This window comes from Lactuca sativa, chromosome 5 (assembly GCF_002870075.4).
Source record: "Lactuca sativa cultivar Salinas chromosome 5, Lsat_Salinas_v11, whole genome shotgun sequence".
Lineage (NCBI taxonomy): Eukaryota > Viridiplantae > Streptophyta > Magnoliopsida > Asterales > Asteraceae > Lactuca > Lactuca sativa.
This window is the reverse complement of record NC_056627.2, coordinates 161,540,158-161,548,623: the sequence shown is the minus strand read 5'-3', so window position 1 is coordinate 161,548,623 and position 8,466 is coordinate 161,540,158. Positions and strand designations below refer to the sequence as shown.

The 8,466-nt window shown below is 32.1% G+C and overlaps 2 long non-coding RNA genes across 10 annotated transcripts; both read left to right on the top strand.

Annotated features, from left to right (window-relative positions):
* Window positions 1-370: 370 nt before the first annotated feature.
* LOC111891860 (uncharacterized) lies at window positions 371-2,703 on the top strand. Of its 8 annotated transcripts, none has more exons than XR_002850378.3 (6): window positions 371-733; window positions 929-1,112; window positions 1,186-1,283; window positions 1,385-1,497; window positions 1,591-2,536; window positions 2,629-2,703. It is a non-coding gene; the product is annotated as an uncharacterized LOC111891860 (long non-coding RNA). The 8 variants fall into 8 exon arrangements; XR_006192480.2 differs by having other exon boundaries at window positions 1,371-1,497; window positions 1,605-2,536; XR_006192482.2 differs by having other exon boundaries at window positions 1,371-1,497.
* Window positions 2,704-2,852: 149 nt separating this feature from the next.
* Window positions 2,853-6,220, top strand: LOC111891861 (uncharacterized). 2 transcript variants are annotated; one of them, XR_008224411.1, is made up of 6 exons: window positions 2,853-2,911; window positions 3,006-3,085; window positions 3,207-3,242; window positions 3,604-4,584; window positions 4,712-6,034; window positions 6,079-6,220. It is a non-coding gene; the product is annotated as an uncharacterized LOC111891861 (long non-coding RNA). The 2 variants fall into 2 exon arrangements; XR_006192484.2 differs by lacking the exon at window positions 6,079-6,220 and having other exon boundaries at window positions 3,604-4,009; window positions 4,538-4,584; window positions 4,712-4,917.
* Window positions 6,221-8,466: the final 2,246 nt, after the last annotated feature.

Here is an 8,466-nt window from a genome sequence, read left to right as displayed (position 1 = left end):
CTACAAAATAAATATATTATATGTTGGCGAAAGATAAATTTAAATGTCTTATTTGGTGATGTATTTTTTATTCATGTTGTAAGACCAATTATGGATTGTCAAAGAATATGTTTATTTCATGTATAAATCACTATAGGTGATACATAAGTTTTTATATATTTTAACTGGCCATTCATTTGCAACTTTGCAACTATATATGACGTCAATATGATGTCAATCAATGTGTCTATTATCTATTTAAATATAATTATATTATACTATATATTAAAATTATATGTCCTTAGCTACAGTATTGACCACAGATACTGTTCCTTGGGTTACCTACTTTACCTGGATTAGTTAAATCGCACTGCACCGCCTCAAAGGTGTCCACGTACTCACTCCACTGCTATTGTTCACTCTTCAACTCTCCACCGTCTCTTCAATCGACACTGTTGAAGATGGAGGAAAAATCGACACTATATCTTGCAACTAAAGTGATGCGATACTCAACGAAAAGTAAAACCCATCGTCTCTATCACATATCACCGTTGTTGGTCGGCTCTTCTGATTCAATCTCATAAAACCCGGAACCGGTACACATAGGTCGTCGCCTCCTGCGTCCGAAGAAGTCGGTGCACCACCGTCCACCATCGATTTTGGTGACACCGACGGCAAACCTTCTCCCTTTGTCCATGGATTGAAGCTTCCATATTCAATTGGAGAACATCTGGAGCCTTTATTTGAGTTTCAGGTTAGAAAATTAATTCCCCTCCCTCTCCGTTTTCCCATTCCATCATGTACAAACAGATTCTATTCTACTTTTTAGGCTATTTGGGTTTTGTGAGAAAAAGCCCTAGCTGGGTCAATCACCCGGTTCACCATCTGTTTTTTTTTTTTTTTTTTTTTTTTTTTCGGTTTTTGCCCCCATCATTTCTTTATCGATCAGCTTGAAAGAAAAGGGATACGGGAGCAATGAAATCAGACAGCGAGAAGGAGCGTCAAGCGGCTTCGAGGCCAGATCATGGTCGTCATCTCGCGAAGGGAACGGAGTGCCTCCGAGTTGGTAAGGCCGAAGATGGAGATGGGAGGGTGCGACCGGTGGGACGCTGAGCGACGGCGGTTCCAGTAAGGTTCGGTGGCAGACACAAATTCCCCTGCGTTTCCCATATTAAGGATTTTAATTTCTTCTTGGTTTTTTATTAGGGCTTTATGGCTCCTTCCGCTACGTCGACACCTTCGGTGATACCCAATACAGTTGCATCCGAGATGTCTACAGTTATACTAGAGACGACTATCATGGAGTGAGTTTTTAAAGATTGAATTTTTATTCATTGTTTGTTTTTTTATTAATCTTAAATGCATCTTATGTCGAGTCTTGCATTGATTAGGTATTTTTGTTTAGGTGAAGAATAAAATCGAACCAGCAGGTGGGTGTTTGGGAATGTCAATAGCAGGGGAAGAAAGAAATATATATAAACAACCACAATGAGTGAAGTACAAAGGATGCTTAATTAGGTATTTTCTGATGCATTATATATATTTTAATTTTATTTTTTTTGCTTATAAACATTATTTTATTATTTTAATATTTCTGATTTGTAAACTCAGATATAATTTGTTAGTTGTATTTGATTGAGGTTGGCATGGAGACTAGCAATTATGGGTACGTAAAATCATTTAAAATCGAAGCTGAAGTGATGTATCCCAAGAGTAACCAATAATTAACAGGTTCATGATTTAAGAAGCTGATACCCCCTGTAAACAAGAGGTATAACAATCTTTTTTCAACTCACTTATTAATCAAATAAAGAAAATTATATTCTTACTTTTATTAATTTCAGTGGCAATATTTGTTTTTTTATTAGTTTACATGCCACAACATTGGCAATGCATTCTCATATTTTTTGTATATACTCCAGCTTATGTCCAACAAGGTAAATGTACAAAAGGGAGTCCTACAACTTCAAGTATTGAAATGTCAAAAAATGTAGCTGTTAATGATTTACTTTTTGGAATATGTAAAGAACTTCTCTATCGACCTGTGGTTCTTAATTGTGGACATAGTAAGTGTTCAAAAAATTCATAGCACTATAAATTATATATGGTTAATGTTTATTTTATGGTAACAAATTATCACATTTCTCAACTTTTTTATTCAAAAAACACCAATATTTTTTATTATTTATTAATATATGTTATTTACTAGATTAAATTACAGATTTGGTATTGGGATATCTTATTTTTTCTATTATTAAATCTAAGTACTTATCTGTTAATATTTTTAGAATGACCATTTTATCTCATTTTTTCTATTATTAAAAATAACTTACATATTTACTAATTTATCCCTCGAGGATTCAAGATTTTTTTTTGGCAGGAAATGGTGTTGGTAGTTGGTAGAAACAGGTAATTATATTTCCATTTTACAGTGTTTATCATGATGAAATTGTAATCATCAGGTTTCAGGAATTGAGATTCTCTCTGGAGGAATTACTAGGTTACAAGTGTCAGAAGCAGAGGTCAACAATATATCCGTACGTTTTCTCCATAGAACGTAAGAAGATCTTTATTTTTTCTAATTATATAGTCCTTTAATTTGAAGATATTTTTTGACACTAACATCTGTTTTTTGGTTTTAAAATTTAGTGGTGAGCCAACTACAGGAAAGACAGGGCCTGAGACAATTCTTAGGCAACTTAATGCCAAAAAGGGGCAGGTATTTTAAACAACATGTAGCAATCAATCAGCAATTACCTTTTTTCTTTTATTAAAATTTGCTAAAACTGAAGATGCAATATCAAATATCAAATATGAAAGTTGAAATGCTATTATCAGGTATATAGTATGCTTCAAGCAAAAACAGATGTAGACACATTGTTAGCTATGGGAATTATGGAAGACGTTAGTATTGTTCCACAGCCTGCTGGAGGTAACATACCTAATGGCACTCCAATTTATATAATCAAGATTCAGAAAATAGAATGAAGTCTTCTTTATAAATCAAAGATGCTGCAATTTTACAGATTCAGGGAAGGTGGACCTCACTATTAATGCAGTTGAACGTGTCACTATTAATGCAGTTGAACGTGTAAGTGAATAGTGGGTATGTTGTTATTATTATTATTATTATTATTATTATTATAAAAAGGATTTCATCATTTCGATAATTCGATGTATAGTTGTTGATTTATAGTTGTTTTACTTATGAGTTCTTTCATATGCAGAATCACAAGTGGCCCTTTAGCAGGACTTATTGGAAGGTAATAAGTAATAACTAATAATATAATGTGAAAGATTATACTGTTAATTGTTTTTTACATGGTTTTGACTTTTGTTTTTTTGATTAAAGTTGTACACTTTATCATCGAAATCTATTTGGGAGGAAATATAATGACATGGTATATCCACAAAATTTATTAGGGAGATATTTACGACATCCTAATTTGAAGTGTCGGTGTGGTCACTACTTTTATTGATTTTTAATGTTATTTCCTCTTTATAAATAATCAGTCTCATTTCCTTAACAAAATAAAGTGTAGCTTATTGATTGGCGGTTTTCTTCTTGTGTGACCAGGTTGATGTCAAAAGTTTCATTCTGCCTTTTTTTTTTTTTTTTTGTAGTGGGACACCCGCTTGCAGCGTCGGCGTCACTGCTACTGCTGATGATGGGGGTAGTGGGTTGGAGTCGTGATGGTGTTTCGCCTTTGCTCACCTCTTCTATTTCTCACCTTCTTATTCCTTTTATCTCTATCATCGGTGAAGAAGAAGACCACGACACCTGCGATAGAACCCTTCGAAGCTACAATTATTATTCTTAGCTTTTAGTTACTTTATTTCATTATTTTTTTCATACTTTTAATATGCCTCTGTTGCAGTTTATCCGTATTTAACTGAAGTATCCATCATGTTATCTGATAACACAGTTCACAAGATAAACAGATTCTATGTGATTCACTGATCAACTATTACATACGCACCCTTCCAACAATTCTAGATGAATACAAACCTCATACATACAACTTCCCAGGTAAAACAATTTTTTTAAATATAAATATCTTTTACTTCAGCTTCACTCGATATAAATATAAATGCCTACCATATCCAGTGTAATCATGTTATCGGATTAGTTTACCACATTTTGATAGTTGATAACCAAGACAGCAGCAAGCAACAAAGCTGTTACTGTTTTTATAGTTAAAAAAATTTGCATTCTAACATTTTTGCACCAAATTGCTAATGCATACTCTTTCTATAGTTAAAAATTTTGATTTTAAGATTTTTGGACCAAACTGCCATTGCATACTGTTTTTCAACTTAAAAAAACTGATTTTAACACTTTTGTACCAAAACTGCCCCTGCATACTATTTTTTATACTTAAAAAAATTGATTTTAACAGCTGTGGACCAAAATACCCCTGTATGTTCGAATAATTAGATTTAGGGGCAGGGGCATAATCGAAAAGTTGATGGTAAACTTCTATTCCTTTTTTTAGTCCGGTTGTTTGTAAAATGTTTGTATTATTTACAGTTGGTTTGTTCTTTGGAATAATCACAGTTGTCGGTTATTTTTTCCCTTTGACATCCTTTCGCAAATTGATAGAGGTAAGCTACTTGCTTACCTTTGTTTTCTTCTTTGTAAAAAAAAGATTTACTATTCCTATGAACATTCAATGGGTTTTAAAGTATTTTTAGGTTAAATTTTTGTGTTTATCTTCTTTTCTTTCTGCAGGTATTTGCTAAAGGAATGGACTTTCACTTGCTATAATTGAATAAATTTTTGGGTTTTAATAACCTTTTTTTTTTGTTAAAGCAAACATATATTTTGTAGCTAGACTTTGACTTGCTATAATTGAATAAATCTTCCAAAGTACAATGATGCAATAGGAAGAAATGAAAGCATGTTGCTATTTATTCTATTAACACATTTTTTTCCCACTTAGGCTAAAGGTTTTTTTTGGATCAATGTAAACATCAAGGAAGAACTTTTAACGGAAATTTGCTAATTCCTACCCCTTCAATTCTTTAGCCATTTTGACACTTCTGATCCTTGCAGTCAAAACTTTTACATTTTTTGCTTTTGGTCCTTGCAATCAATATTTTTACACTTTTTAGAAACCTTTTAACATTTAAAGTTTGGCCACAAAACTTTAACGGTTTGACAACTTCGATCCCTTTTGTAAACAGTTGCTAATTCTTACCCCTTTAATTTTTTAGCCATTTTGACACTTCTGGTCCTTGCAGTCATAACTTTTACATTTATCATAAAAACATGAAAAAAAACGGTCTGGGGCAAAAGCCCGGGCTTTTCATCCTTGCACATTCTACGTTTGTCATATTTATCGATTCGGAAACAACATTGAAAGCTTCTGGCCCCCGCGTAGCGGGGTAACCTTTCTAGTTTGTCATTAATTTATGAGACTTGCATCATATTTATGTATATCAAATTTCCCACCGTAAGAAATTTAATCTTGTAGTTGGCCTTTATTTATTCGTTCGTTTTCATGAAGTGATTATCAAAATTTACTGAGTGTTCAATACATTGTTTATAAAATCACCTAAATATTTATAAATTGATAAATTTGAAATTTGATAATTCGAAGTGATGAGTGGTAACTACGATGTTAGACTTAAGTGATTGGACCAAAGAAATGTTGTTTGGTTTGACATTGGAGTTGATTAAACACCACATTAAGCAATTGTTTGATTTATTATTCAAGGAACCCAAAGACTAATTGAATAATGACTCGTGCAATGAATTTTAATCATAAATTGCATAAATATTGTATTTTTTCCCAAAGGTGATTGCAATGTTTGTATAGCGTAGTATAACTTTTAGGATGCCATAATATTCAATTGTTGGTCTAGCCAAAGCGAAACCGATAATTGAATAAGGTATCTATAAAATCTATCATTTTGGTGTTAGTGATAGGCACATTGATATGTTTATTTCATTATCATGTTAAATCATATTAGTTATTTCCTTAAAAACATTTAATTAAAGCATAATGATAAGATGATAAACGAATTTTAGTAAGGTCAAAGTTCAAGTGAAGTACAAGTAAGCCCGATAATAAACCATCACAAGTTATTCATAAGAAACAACATAGTTTACATTCGTAAAGTGGCTTATGAAGAAATGTAACTCGTATGCTTTATGATTCATGAGTCCCTTAATCTTGGTGTCCCTATAAATACATGGTAGATTGTCTTCAATTCATTGGTATATGTATGCATTTCATTACAGGATTCCATACTATCCAAAATTTGGATAGGAATCAAAGACCAATCAAGTGGGGAGTGATGATGACCTAAACATAGAAGCGGTGACCTACCTTCATTATATATATATATATATATATATATATATATATATATATATATATATATATATATATATATATATATATATATATATATATAGACAGTTGTTATTGTTTAAGTCTTAGTAATACTCTTTATGTATAGAGTATAACTTGAAACTTATTATTTGTATATAAGTTAGCGAATGTTGGCTATACTTTTATGTTATGATACAATGATGTAACTATTGTTTCAATTCCCATATGTTGCATATAGCAGTCACTTTTGGAATCTTTTACTATCATGTAATGATAATTTGAACAAACATAACTGAGAAGTGGAGAGTTCATCTATCTTGTGGTACTGAAGCTTAGGCCATACATGACAGATGATACATCTCATAAAATATGAAGTTCCACTATAACTTAGCTACTCAAGATTCAATAAATGAGTTAAGTATGTAAAGGGGAATAAGGAAAGATCCACAAGAAGTCCAAGATTACTAAAAAATGATCTATACCACCATTTTTGGACTTTCCCAGTAGATGTATGTCATCATAAATCATTTAAATTTTCTTTTATTGATGATTATTCTTGTTACATGTATTCATACTTGTTGAATGGAAATTCTGAATCTCCTAAAATGCTTAAAACCTTTCGGGAAATAGTTGAAATTTATCTTGACCCGAAAATAAAAGTAATGAGATTAGATATGAGTTTTGTGTATTATGGTCAACATACAGATGTTGGTTAAGCACCTCGATATTTCTTTTAATTTTGTAAAGATCATAGGATAGTTAACCAATACGCCATAATGGGTACTCCTCAATAAATGGTCTATCTGAGGGAGAAATAAAACCTTAATGCACATGGTATAAAGTATGCTCGCAAACACTAATTTTCCCAAACTTTTATCGACCAAGGCATTAAAAGTAACGGTCTACATCTTGCATATAGTTCCTTCAAAGTATGTTCCTAAAACTCCTTTTGTGGACAAAAAGGAAATCAAGCCTAAGGCCTGGACAAAACTCTAGAATCCTCGGTCGTGGAAACTCAACGTGAAAAATGTAACTTGTTTCTTTATCACGTATCCTGAAAGCTTTAAAATTTTCCAATTTTATGTTAGATCACATATTACCTTGATTTTAGATATGAAGCATGTCAGATTTCTTGAGAATGTCAAAATCAGTGGGAGTGTTTCATTGAGGGATCTTTGACCTCCAAGAATCTTCAACTATAATTCAAGTGCTAATTATGATAACCACTAGGATATTCAAGTTTTCCTTATGAACAAGACTCCTCAAATGAAAGGGAAATTGAAATACCACAAAATGAACCCCCTTAATAGATTGACATTGAAACTCAAGAAACTCGATAGCCTACAAGACATTGTCTATGACATGGGTGGCCCATAAATTATGACGATTACATGAGGTCGATTCTAACATGGATAATGATACCATAACTTGTGATCAAGTGGAATGAAGCTATGAATGATGAGCTTAATTCAATGTAAAGGCATGATTTTCGAGAAGTTGCTCAATTACCAAAGGGTTTCACACCCACAGGATGCAAGTAGATCATTAAGAATAAACTAAATCCCAAACGATTAACATTGGACGATATAAAGCTTGTTTGATCGCTAAAGGGTATTCACAAAATTGGGTATTTATTACTAAGAAATGTTCTCATCCAAACTCAAGGAATAAATTATATAGGCCAAATCAGGCTTCCTGTCAATGGTATTTAACATTCAATGGAACATTAACAACTTGATTAAGAACCAATTAGATCGATTTATATACCTCAAAATCCATGGGAGGAAATTTTATCATGCTCGTTTTATATATAGATGACTATCTATTAGCGTGTAATGACATTTATATGTTGAATGAATCAAAATAATTACTATAATGTCACCTTGATATAAAAGATCCTACTGAAGCCTTGTATCTTATAGCTATATGAATACATTGATGGATTTTGAGCATTCTAACACTCATATGGTGTACATGCAACCCTATAAACCTTGGATATATGTTTTATCTATTATACATGCAAATATTCAATATTCCAAGGTTTTATCCTAACTAACATATTATGAAGCAACAATACTACAAAAGTCTAGTTAGAAGACATACATTTTGATGTGGCTTGATGTCTTGAACTTTAAGAGATTAGCCC